The 13,074-nt window shown below is 39.9% G+C and overlaps 1 non-coding gene across 1 annotated transcript; it reads right to left on the bottom strand.

Annotated features, from left to right (window-relative positions):
• Window positions 1-2,407: 2,407 nt before the first annotated feature.
• On the bottom strand, window positions 2,408-2,479 carry Trnap-agg (transfer RNA proline (anticodon AGG)). The gene has a single exon. It is a non-coding gene; the product is annotated as a tRNA-Pro (tRNA).
• Between the last annotated feature and the right edge of the window lie 10,595 nt (window positions 2,480-13,074).

Below are 13,074 nucleotides of genomic sequence, written 5' to 3'. Positions count from 1 at the left end.
CCACCTTGTAACGCCATAGATCTAATGTTGTACTGATTTATTTTGCCTTTTGTTTGATGTTTAATGTCATAACGTTGTTTCTGTAAATGTTTTGATTGTACTGATAGCACAAGACTGTTCGCTTTTTTTCCTTTGTAAAAACTTTGATGTCATGGTTTGATTCTATGCAATGTAATGTATCTATCAATTAAATCCCTTGTCTCATTTGGAGGCAACAACACTTAATTTATATAATTGTAAGTTTGTTTAAATAATATTTTGTAGAAATTTAAATATGTGCAAATTTTCTGTTTTATTTAATATGTTTGGTTGCTGTTATGTAAACTGCTCACCTTCACTCAGGGTTCTTAGTTATTGTGCATGTAAAAGGTGTTGTGGTTCCCCTCGGGAACGGAAGCATGCAACGCGCGCAAAATATGGTTGGCATGGATAGAAAGGTGGAAGGGAGAGTCAGTCGGGTACGAGCTACCAAACTCTCAACTGCTCATGCAAAAGTTGTGTCTTGTGCTGGTGCCGAGAGAGGCTTTTGGTGTCTGTTTCCAAGGTGCTAATGCCTCGGATGGATGGATAAAGAGCTGGAACCGTTCTGGAATCGGTATCTAACATCGCCACCAAGAAATGAAAGAGTCCAGCATTTCCGCCTGCAAATCCACCCACCGACATGCACTCGCCACCACATTGCGCAATCACTGAAAAGGAACGAAGGAATTGTAGGTATGTAAAGTGAAGGATCAGCTCATTGCATGTTTTAGTGTGCTCAAATATAAGGTGACTTATAACTGAATTTATGTACCTGCCTTGATTTTTTCCTTATCACAACACTTATCAGGTTCGCCTCCGTTTGAACTATGATTACCAAGTGTCCTTGTTGTGGAAAAAATGAAAGCCTCAAAGTCAAACAGTTAATTAAATAATGTTCTTTGATATTTGGTAAGATGGGGAGTATTCAGATATACTGTGGATTTGGTAAAATTGTGGGAGGTAGTAAATGTAGCTTTGTGAAAGCCTCCCAGTAATTGAAACATTCCAATTTAAAGTTTTGTGGACTTTCTAAGTTACCTATTTAATCATTGACTTGAAATCAGAAGACTCTGGTAATAAAGACAGGCAATAAAACATCTTGAGGTTAGTTCCAAAAGTAAATATTTCTCAAGTTTGGCTTGAAATGTTCTTAGTGAACAATTTGCTGTTACTTTTAAAAATTAAAAGTTCTTAAAACTGAGGCTTATAGAGTTTTGCTTAGTTATTGATCGTAGTACTGCCTGTTGTAAATTGTAAAAGGTGAGTCAGTTTCTTACTAATATGTCAATATCGTGTCTCACTGCAGTAAAATCGTGAACTGCATTTGTGGAAATTTATATACTCATGTTTGTTAAGTGCTTGTCTCTCTTGTATATTAAAAGTGCATATTAATGGTGTAACAGAATCCACAGTTTCTCTATTGTGCTCATCCTAGATAACCATTAATAGAAAGACCATTATCTATGAAAACAATAACTTCTTTATCCAAAAGGTCAGTGAGAAATAATTTGCTAGTGAAATATTTTTTTTTCCATGTCAGAAAATTAATTGGTAAAAAATATACTGAATCTATGTCCATTTTATGATTGCTAGCAATATTATTGAGAACATTCAGTTTGACTAAACCCTGAAGATAGTAGTGTGTATCGTTATCCGTTATATTGATGCAAATAGTTTGTTCTGCTCTGTCAGCTCCAACCTTAACGTTAACATATGCAGGTGCCAGAGTTCATTGCACTCTCGTGTGGCAAAGTATAGGTCGTGTTTGTCCATTAAAGTTACTCATACCTATTTTCTTGAACAAGAATGTTAATCATTATCGTGCCTAATTAGGCTGGCTACCGTTTTCTTTATCCTTTGAACAGTGTGGATAGGTAAAATATTGTTTGTTACTATTTAAATATTTACGTAATGCTGACTCACTTCCGATAAGCCACCTCCGTTAGGTAAATCGCTGTCAGCACAACAAAATTCCTTTCAGAGGGTAACACTGCCCTGCTTCTTTATACTGTAATTGCTTTAATAAAAATAATTTCATTATACGAACTGCTTCCAGCTTAGTGGTTATGGTATAACAGTAGCGGACAGTAGTGTTATAAACTCTCCAATGTGCCGCTTCTCCTCAGGAGTGTTGTTACAACAAGACAGTGAGTCAAGATGACCACAGTGTGCCTAAAACGAAATTGAGCTCAGCCTTCCTCTGTAAACTGAGAGTAAGGCTGAATCCTTAATAGGACCAATCCACAAAAAAATTTCTCTAGTTCCTTATCAAATTCTGAATGGTCTTACTGACCTTTAGTTATTTCTCCAGTGAAAACCACATGGTCTTACCAATATTCAAATTTATGATGTACATATGCAGACTGAAGAAAAGACTGAAAATTTGTGCCAAAGCCGGGATTCGAACACAGGTCTCCTGCTCCCTAGGCAGATGCACTAACCACTACGCCACCCTGGCACAGTGGCTTCGCACAACTACACTAGCACGACTCCTTCCTCAATCCACATTCCCATTGATGCCTCAGCCTACTTCGTATTACACCTAAGAACGAACAGCATATAATTTCACTTGATTGAAGCACCTTTAGCTTGGCTTTCAGGCGGGGCCCCCCATTCCGTTTGATGTTGAGATCCTATTCCAGTACAGTTGGAGAGTCTCTGCAGTGTTGATCGAGTTTAGGTGGAATACGAAGTCGGCTGAGGCGTGAAGGGGAATTTGGATTGAGAGGGGTGCTAGGGTATTCTATGCAATTGTGCAAAGTCACTGTATTAGGGTGGCATAACTGTTAGAGAGTCTGTCTAGTGAGGTTCGAATCTCGCCCTTGATACACATTTTCATTCGTCTGTTCAGTGTGCATACGTAAATCACAGATGTTTGAGACCTGAAAAAGTATCTGATACCATGTAGCTTCATTTAATATTCAAATGGAAGATTCTGAAGGTCGGGGAAGATGTTCCCTTTCTTCGTCCTCGTGAAATCAGCGTTTTACGCGTGTCCAGCGGCATTACCTCCCCTGGTCAAGCAGCCTGCTGCCGGGAACACAGCGTGTGCTACCCCCAGCATCGCTCAGACATGTCAAACAGTTTACTCGCGGAAGAACAGTCTGTTGTCCACCATTCGGTATTAATTTCTTATGATTCCCACGAAACTGTAAGCTATTTTGTACAGTATAAAGTGGCTATAAATCACGTGGTGTGAGAGTAAAAATGAATAATTCAGTGTTCTCAGGAATACAGCCGAGTTGTCGGAAAATCTGATAAACAGGGACGGAGGTATAAATTTAAACAAGCTTTCGGTTCCTGCAGTCAATCTATTAAGATCTCGCCGGTCATTACGTGCAGTATAACTGGGAAATGCTAAGAGAATGTGCGTTTCAGCGAATATCGGTATATAAGCATTCAGAAATAAAATAAGGGAGGCAACAAAGTTCGCCAGAGGCAGACGCTTACTTATTCCCGCTGGCATGCCGACAGAACGGACGCCAGAGGACAGGGCGTTGTAGACACATTAAGCGAATCTAACCTTTTCGTATTGAATAAAGCAGGACAGCCACCGACCTTCTGTGGATATGCAAGTGGAACAATTGGTATGTCCTTGACAAAGTTACACACAGAGATCACAACGTAACAGTCACAAACACAGCAATCACTACTGACCCAGAATCCGTGGTTGCTGCTATCCAAGGCAAACTAACAAACTCGCGCCTTTATGCCACACACTGTGGCATTGCTTTCAGAGTTTGCACACTGACACACGTATTACAAAAATCACAATCAGCTGCCATACCAGTAGCGAACGAAAAAGGCAAGCAGGGAACGCTATGGTCCACAACGCTGACTAGACTCCTGGAAGACTCACGAGATGAAAGACGACAGTATCAAAGGTAAAAAACGGCACAAGAACGGTAAATTAGACTCCAAATGATCACGATGCTAAAGACAGGTACAAAAACAAACTTAACAAGACAAGACAGGACCACTGAGACAACTTCGTGCGGTCTCAGTTAAAAAAAAATATATGTGGGGACAATCGTACAAAGTGCAGACTGACAAAATCAAACCATCACTTGTACTCTCCGCACTGAGACGTCAGGCTGGGGAAATTCTGCAGTATACCTTCTACAAAACCTTCTCCTGGACGACGACCCGACTTATGACCAACAACAACATATCAGTCTTCGCCGACTAATAAAAATCAACTACGCTGCTGACCAAGTAGTCATCCTCTTCACTTAGGAGGAAGTTACCCTGGAAATAAGCAAATTAAAACCAAAAAAAGCCTCAGGCTTGACAGAATTCACTATCAGGAATACAGCATCGCAGATCATTCCATTTCTGACCGAATTACTAAATGACGCCTTACAACAACACGAGATACCCACAACATGGAAATCTGCCGATGCAGTAACCTTCAAGAAGACTGAGGAGAGAGACCCAACGGATCCGAAGACTTACGGACCAATTCCCTTGATAAACACGTTGATTAAGTTCCAGGAAAGACTTCTGTGCGCTAGACCTGAGTCCCACAGACAGCTCTCCGGCCTTATCCACCACCAATTTGCGTTTAGACCTCAGAAATATATAGATGACGCCATTAACAATGCACTGCAGACAATACAAAAGACACAAGACAAGTATGTAGTTGCAACCCCAAACTGACGTATCCGGCACCTCTGATAACCTCTTCTGGCCTGCTCTATTTGCAAGATTTAGGGAAATGCAGACTGCTGCAACAACAGAGTTGTGGAATGACGCCCAGGCAATCAGAGGGTCGTCAAAAGAATTACTAAAGGCTGCCCACACGGGTCTACAAGGGGTCCCGTTTCCTGGGACATAGCTATAGAACTTCTTTAAAACACCATTGATGAGGAGAACAGGAAGACTGGAGTGACTGTTTATGCAGTCAACGTAACGGTAAATATCGGCCAACTCAAGAGCAAATCTTGAACTAAAGGCAACACAGATACAAAAAGTAAATAACTGGTGAAACAACAACAAACTTCAACTAGTAGCCAACAAAACTGTCTACCGACTACTAAAGGGAGAATTACAAAGAAATCAATCAGACTTCACAATACCACGACAAAAGGAAAACGTACGACAAGACACCTCGGAGTATCTGTTGACGGAAAACTTTCATTCAAAGACCACGCAAAACTCACGACAAAACTGATGCCTGCACTAACCAGACTCAACACTTCACAGTTTACGTTACCACTACAGACGATACTAATCTACCGTATCGCCTTGTCTGAGTCCATTCTGAGCTTTTCAGCCAGCACATGTGCCCATCGTCTCTGCCTCGCATCGAACAAAACCGTAGTACGATGCCTACAGAGAATGTGAGGAGCGTTTGGGACAACATCTATAGAGGCATTACGCGTCGTCCTGTGTGTGCACCCAATAGACATTACCGTACGTTTCAGAGCTGCAGCGTACTGGATGAAAAAAAGGGAAGCCCGTAGAAAGTGCAGGAAATTACAAGCCAACAAATAACAGACAAGAAACAACTCACTCAATGTCGAAATAATACCTGGCAGACTGAATGGTACACAGCAAAGAAAGGACGCAGAGTACACAAATTCATTCCGAACATCAGAGAAAGAATGAGCATGAAATATGTAAATCCGCCACGTGATATGGTCCACTTTCTTAGGTCATGGACCGCACCCACGACATCTGCATCGTGTTGGACTAAACGACACAGACATATGCACATGTGGAGAAGTCGGCACAGCGGAACACATCACATTACATAGTGACATGTTTATACACCTACGACTGTAACACCAAAGCTCTCAGGCTCTATTAACTTATTTTGCCTTTTGCTTCATTAACATTTTGTAGTTAAACTGTTGTAAATATTATTTGAATGTATCGATATAATAAGAGTGTTTATTCTGTTGTCTGTTAAAAACTTTGATGTCATGGTTTGATCCTATGTAAGGTAGTGTCTCTATCAGTTAGTCTTTGCCTCATTTGGAGGGAGTCGAAACTTACTGTATATAATTGTAATTTTTGTGTGAATAATTTTTTGTAGAAATATCAATATGTGTAATTGATCTGTTTGGTTCACACTGTTTGTTTCCTACTTTGTATTTGCTGATCCTCACTTAGGGTTCTTAGTTCTTTATATGTATAAAACGTGTTGTGGTTCCCCTCGGGAACAGAATCATGCAGTTCGCGCAAATGTGGTTGGCATGAAGGAAGAGGTGGAACCAAGAGTTAGTCTGACACGAGCTACTGAACCGCCAACAGCTTATGTAACAACAGTGGATTGTGCTGCTGCCGAGAGAGGCTTTTTGTGCCGTTTTCTAATGTGCCAAAGCCTCTGATGGATGGACTACTAAACTAGCTCTGTTTTGGAAATGGTATCTATCATCGCCACCAAGAAATGACAGAGCTTTATCATTATCAACTGCTGATCCACCTGCCAGGACGTACTCGCCACCACGTTGCGCAATAACTGCAACGAAAATAAGGGGTTGTAGAAATGTAAAGTGAAGGATAAGTTTATGTGGATGTTTTATTTGTTTCCAATAATAAGGCAAACCAAAAACTATACTTTGAAATCTTACCTTCAATTATCCCTAGTCACATAACCACTTAGCATCCTTTCCATGCTAAATATGATTACCGAGTGTCCATGTTGTGAAAATATTAAAGCCCAGTTGTTAACGAAATAATGCCACTTAAATACAGTAAGAAGAATGTAATTAAATTAAAAGTTAATGTGGCAAAAGTGTGTGAGATAGTAAATGATGTTTGCTGAAGGTATTTATGGAACTGAAACTGCTTATTTCAATGTTTGTGGTCTTTCAAAAAGCATAAAATGAATAATTGATTTTAAAGTAATGAAATAGTAAAAACAGACGTTAAACCAATTTGCTGTCAGTTTCAAAGGAAGGTGTTTTCAAAACTGTGGTTCATAGTGTTTTGCATAGTAAAGAATCATAGTGCAACCTGTTGAAAAATGCAAAATGGTGAGTCATTGTCTTATAATTATGTCAGTTTGTGTCCCAGTGCAGTAAAAGTTAAAAACTACCACTGTTGAAAGTTATATATTCATATTTGCTAAATTCTTGGTCCCTATGTGTGTTAAAGAATATATTGCCAGTTTAACAGGTTCCATATTCTGTTTTTTGTGGTCACAGATAGAAAATTATTAACAGAAAGAGCTTTACCTACATAAATAGTAACTTCTTTTCTTCAGAGAACTGTGAGGAATTGTTTGCTAGTGAACTCTATTTAATTTTGATGTCAGGTAGAAAAATATTTCGTAAAGAGGGACTAAATTCATGCCCAATTTTATAATTCTACAGTAAACTTTAATAGCAATATTATTGAAACTATTCGGTTTGACTAAGCCCTGAATGCAAAAGTGTGTGTCATTATATGTTGTGCTTATGCAGTTAGGTTTGTTCCGCTATAACTGTTAGCACTCTGTTTAACGTTAACATGTGCTTGTAACTGGGATCATTGCACTCTCGTGTGGGAAAGTATAGGCTGTTTCTACCCATTGAAGTCACTTAAATCCATTTTTTGAACAGGAATGTTACACATTCTTATGCCTAATTAGGCTGGCGATCGTTTTCCTTTATCATTTGAGCAATTTAAATAGGTAAAATATTATCTGTTACTTGTTGTATAATTGCGTAATTCTGATTTTCACGTCCGATAGGTAACTCGTTTAGGCACATCACGGTCAAAGCAACAAAATTCCTTTCAGAGGGTAACATTGCACTGCTTCTAAATACCATAATTGGTGTAACAACATAGTTTCATTATACGTACTCTCTCCAGCCTTTTAAGTTGTGGTATAACAGTAGCAGGGGTAGTGTTGTACGACCACAACAGCACGACAATGACATACGACAAAGTATAAGACAGCCGAATGACTGATTAGAACTAAACACCATCACAGACAAAATTTCACAAGCACTCCACACTCCAATAAAACCTGACAGAACATAGTTAAAATGACGTTGTGGAGCTCATGTTCCTAATAAAATATGGATAAATTGACCACAAAAGACAACCAACTTTTATGAATATGATCGAATACTGCTGAGTGCCTTGCGTAATACGAAAAGCGTTAACGTTTTTATTTTGTTATTAACATAATTACGCATCAAATTACTTTCTGTGTTTAGTTTCGACTGTCTCTTAACACAACCAACTCACAAGACGTTAATGAACAATATGCCCGTATCCCTGTCTTAAACATGAATAGTCTCTCGTATCCAGCTTATTCCAATTACATTGGTCTCTCTTTCTCTCTCTCTCTCTCCTCTCTTTCTCCTTCTTTTTCTCTCCCTTTCTTTCTCGCCCTCACAGTCTTTTTGTAGTAGGTTGTTTCACTTCGTGTGTACATATAAACTAAAATAATGTGGTATTGTCACTAGGTTAAAATGTCAACAGATATAAATAATAATAGAAGCAGTAAATTGTAACGAGGATTTCAGACGCTCTTCATGATAATAAGCATGCTAATCTCGGGTGGAACACGTAAGAATGTAAAATAAAAAATTTTAAATGTCATTCCTCTAACTATCGTTTTCTTTTCTTTCGTCATAAAGTGTAAACGGAAGTAATAAGAACTTCTGTACTCCGTCACATTGATGTAAATGGGTCGTTTGAGTCATGTACTAATGCCATAACGAACCTAACTGTTTAAAATGTAAGTGCAAATGTGGAAGTTTTTCGCCAATGCGCAAGTCCAATGTTCTGTGGTCAAACGCAGGCAATATTTTGCAGTACTCTCTTTCTCTCGTTGATGCCGCCATAACTAACAACTGCGGCATTTTATTACTGAGAAAAACTGGAAGATATGTAAAGCCCGTTATGTCTATGCACTACTTGAAAACGGAATTATAGCTCCGAGACGCGCTGGACCGTAATTAGAAAATAAAATTGTTGTGGCTAAAGACGGAATATTGTTAGCAAGAAATAGCCATACCCTAAAAGACGATGATGATGTCGCCCCTCGAAGGCTGTTGGAACTGCCCTGAAGCACCATGTAATATGGGAGTGGCGAAATTCTCTTGGCAGCACAGTAGGCTAGGAACTCTGTGCCAGATTTCGGAGTTATATTGTGCTAAGGTCTAAGCCTAACAAGGAAGACCACACGGGAATCCGTTTCTTGTAATTTTTTATAAATGTGATACGTGAAGCTCAGAACTCAAACACCAGTCTGCAACGCATCTCGATGATATTCTCAAAAATTCTCCAGAAAAATCGACTTTGAAGTTCACTGAGCATCTTTGACACGCTGTATATAGTAAGATCGTTTTTTCGACGAGCAGCAGTAGAGTGCTCGCTCGCCATATTGGGGAGGGAGTGGGGAAGGGGGAGGGGGGGTGGCTGGTCTCGACTTCCAGCGGATTCCGAATTTTAAACAATGCTGCGTGTACTGCGAGCATTTGCTTGAATCATACAAATATGGTAAGAAAGAAATCGGCTGCACTCGAATCTGGTAATCGCTGGATCGTTTTTTCCATTTATTTCGAATACCTACGTCGTTTAAACGTAAAATTCATAAAAATTATGATAATTAACACGAATCTCATTGCCATTTTAATGAAATATGCACATATTCTTATTTCTAATTACGTTTTGCAGACGAAAACCCTGTTTTTGTTGCAAATGTAAATTCCGATTGTTAATAAAGGTGGTGTAAATTAAAGAATCTACCAAATTTATTCTAGTTCTTTATTATTTACAATTAATATGCAACTGTTTCCCAGTAAGACCTATTGATAATCATGGCTTGCTTTAGTTTTCTACATATCAAGCCTAGTACCTAACGTAAAATAAAATGGTGTGACAGGTATTGTTGCACTATGCAGCAGAATTATGTACTCTATTCAGAAATACCAGTAACATTTGCAGTTTTGGCTTGTGTTCGTCATGTGTAACATTTTCGTTAATAAGTGTGAATATAAAGTGAATTACTCTACATTGCGTAACAAAATTACAGGATTATTCACTCGAAATTCCGCAATTGTCTCGCATTGTGGCTCATAAGTCTGAAATTTAGTTCAGAGATGTCTATAACTCTACAATGGAGCGAAGGCGAGGCGCTTTGTGGCTTCAGCCATCGTCTCGGCGACACTTCAAAACGCGAGGTGTCGACACATGCGAAAAATAAGACGCTGCCCAGAAGATCTGGTGAGTTGTGAGGTGGTTTAATGGTGTCAGATTGGCCCCAAATTTCACCATAATTCCTCCCAACGCCACTGTGGACGTGTCACTCGATGAGAAGGTTGCCACGAGCCCTCTTTAATACATGTCACTCCTTCTGTTGACGTGCCTGCGGTGCAGGTCAGAACCGCGACACCCAGCGCTGAAATCACGTTGTTTTCGTGTAGATGGCCGAGGAGAACATTAAAGGCACACCGCTGCTCACTATCGATATGAACAGGCCTCAGCGGTTAGCATGAAGGGTGTCAATGAAATCGCCCGTTCCGTTGGCGCGGTGATTCCCACACATTTCGCTGTCGGAAACGATAGTTCTGCAGTGCGATGCGCAACCGGACTCCATTATTGACAAATCTGACCACTGCTGACTCCCTCGGATTTTTAACTTTTCTCTCAGTATACTGTTGGGTTGAAACCCCACTGAGCGTGACAACAGTTTTTGCTATGCCATACACGGTGGAACAACTAGAGACCGTTCAAAACTATTCGACGAAATTTGAACGTAGTCCGAAACAGTAACTTGCTTGTATGCTTTAGCATCCCCCCCCCCCCCCCCCCCCGTTCCCGTGGCGTGAATGTGGGAGGATTCGAAATTGACACATTCGTGAATAAAACGGCAAAGTGTCCTTCGAAGACCACCCAGTTCGCCGACACCCTTGGTGCCATCCGTTGCACCTCGACTGAGCACTTTAAGAATGTACCTGTGTGGAACTTCGACACCAGTTCAGCCTTGCGGCTGCTCTACCTCCTGAAGGTAGGCAAATTCAGCTAAATTGTGTGGAAGGGGTTGGCTAACGGTAAGGCATTACAGCAGTCTCGCGGTTGATTTGGAGTCGAAGATTCTAAAAGGTATATTTTTAACGTGCTCAGGAAAGATTTGTCCGAAATGTTTTCCTCGGCCACCTATACGAAAACGACGTGATTTCAGAGCTGCGTCCTCCACAGCAGAGACGTCGAAGAAACTGGTTAAATGTGGGTAAGAGGGGGTGTGGCGACCATCTTATCAAGAGACCCGTCCACGGTGGCGTTGGGCAGAACTGTGGTGCAATACGGTGGCAACGTAACGTAATTAACCCACCTTAGAACTCACATGGACTTTTGTGGCTTTCTTCCTTTTTTTTCTCGCATGTGTGGATACTTGTGAAACATTACAGAGGAAGGTTGTAGGTACATTTGAGTGAAAATTTAAACTCATGCTTGAAAGGTGGCTACACTGAGCCACAGCGCCAGAGATCGCGCTAGAGAGTATTGTTCCGCCGCCTCCACTGGCAGTGATTATTGAGATGTCATGGTAGTCAGTGCTTGGGGAGAGCTCGTGGTAGTCAGTGCTTGTTAAGAACTCGTAGCAGAGAGTGTTTATTGAGATGTGCTAGTAGAGAGTGCTTGCTGAGATGTGATACTGAAAAGTTCTTGTTGAGATGTGGTAATAGCGAGTCGGTGTGGAGATATATTGTAATGATTAGAGTGATTTTGGTCAATATATGAAGGTAACGAAACTTGATTTATTTTTCATTATTTAATGTCGTAAATAATGCTTCATTACAGGTTCAGCCAACAAAGCATCTGGCTTGTGTTCTGGGATTAGAGTGTAATTCTGGTTTTCTTGAGTAATTATGGTATTTTTATTTCCTTTAATTAATTCAGTATAAATGATATTTAAAATTTCTTGTGTTGTTGAAGAAGAACCGTGCCAGATGCGTACGTTGAGTCATACTTCCACACACAGAACAGTTATACTTGTGCTTTGGTTTCGTAGGTTTTATAGTTGCTGGGGACTTAATTAATTAATTGTGTTAATGAAAATTTCCATTTCATTCTTTGTTATTGTTCTATGCAGTCAGATAGCGTAATAATACTAGTCAGGGCCAACCGTTTACGAGACATAGCGTAATCGGACATACAGCTACCAAAAATTAAAATTATTTGCATTCTATTTTAATTAAGCCCCCATGCATGCTTTCTAATGGGAGACAGTTTAGGTCTTTCGAAAAGTGATCCTTTAATTTTGCTGCGCAGTGTATTTATCAATAAACAGACCGCATTCATACAAACTGCTGTATCCTCGGGCCAGGTATACTGCAGTTCATAAATGAACGGGACACATATTCTTCCGCTCTGCCAGTATTTAACACACAGCGCTATAAAATCGTCAAGTGTGCAGTTGCGATTCTGGAGCCAGTTCGGTTGACACTCCGCTTCAGACATCCCCTATGTGTCAGACATAGGGGATATAAAAATTAAAAAGCTGGCATACTATACTTACTTTCATTCCGTAATGTCATATGGGATTATTTGTTGGGGTAATTCATCAAGCCAAGCTAAAGTTTTCCGGGCACAAAAACGTGCAGTAAGAGTTATATGTGGTGTGAACTCAAGAACATCCAGCAGAAGCCTGTTTAGGGAACTAGGGATACTAACTACTGCTTCCCAATATATTTATTATTTAATGAAATTTGTCATTAAAATATATATCACTTTTTTAAACCAACAGCTCAATCCCTGGAATCAATACTAGAAATAAGAATAATCCACACAAGGATTTAAAGTCACTTAGTCTTGTACAAAAAGGTGTGTATTATTCAGGAACACACATTTTCAATAACTTGCCAGCAGCCATAAAAAGCTTAACAACCAGTGAAATTCAGTTTAAGAGAAGCCTAAAGGATTTATTGGTGGCCAACTTCTTCTACTCCATTGATGAATTTCTCAGTAGAACCAACTGATTTGTGTATATAATGTAACTGCTGCACAGTTTCAGTGCAGTAATGTGTTCATTCTAAATAAGTGTGTGTGTGTAAGTACAATGTAACTTCCGCACAATTTCAGTGCAGTAATGTGTTCACTGTAAATATG

This window comes from Schistocerca nitens, chromosome 8 (genome assembly GCF_023898315.1).
Source record: "Schistocerca nitens isolate TAMUIC-IGC-003100 chromosome 8, iqSchNite1.1, whole genome shotgun sequence".
NCBI classification, from domain to species: domain Eukaryota; kingdom Metazoa; phylum Arthropoda; class Insecta; order Orthoptera; family Acrididae; genus Schistocerca; species Schistocerca nitens.
The sequence above is the reverse complement of the archived record's forward strand: the minus strand, read 5'-3'. Positions and strand labels throughout refer to the sequence as shown.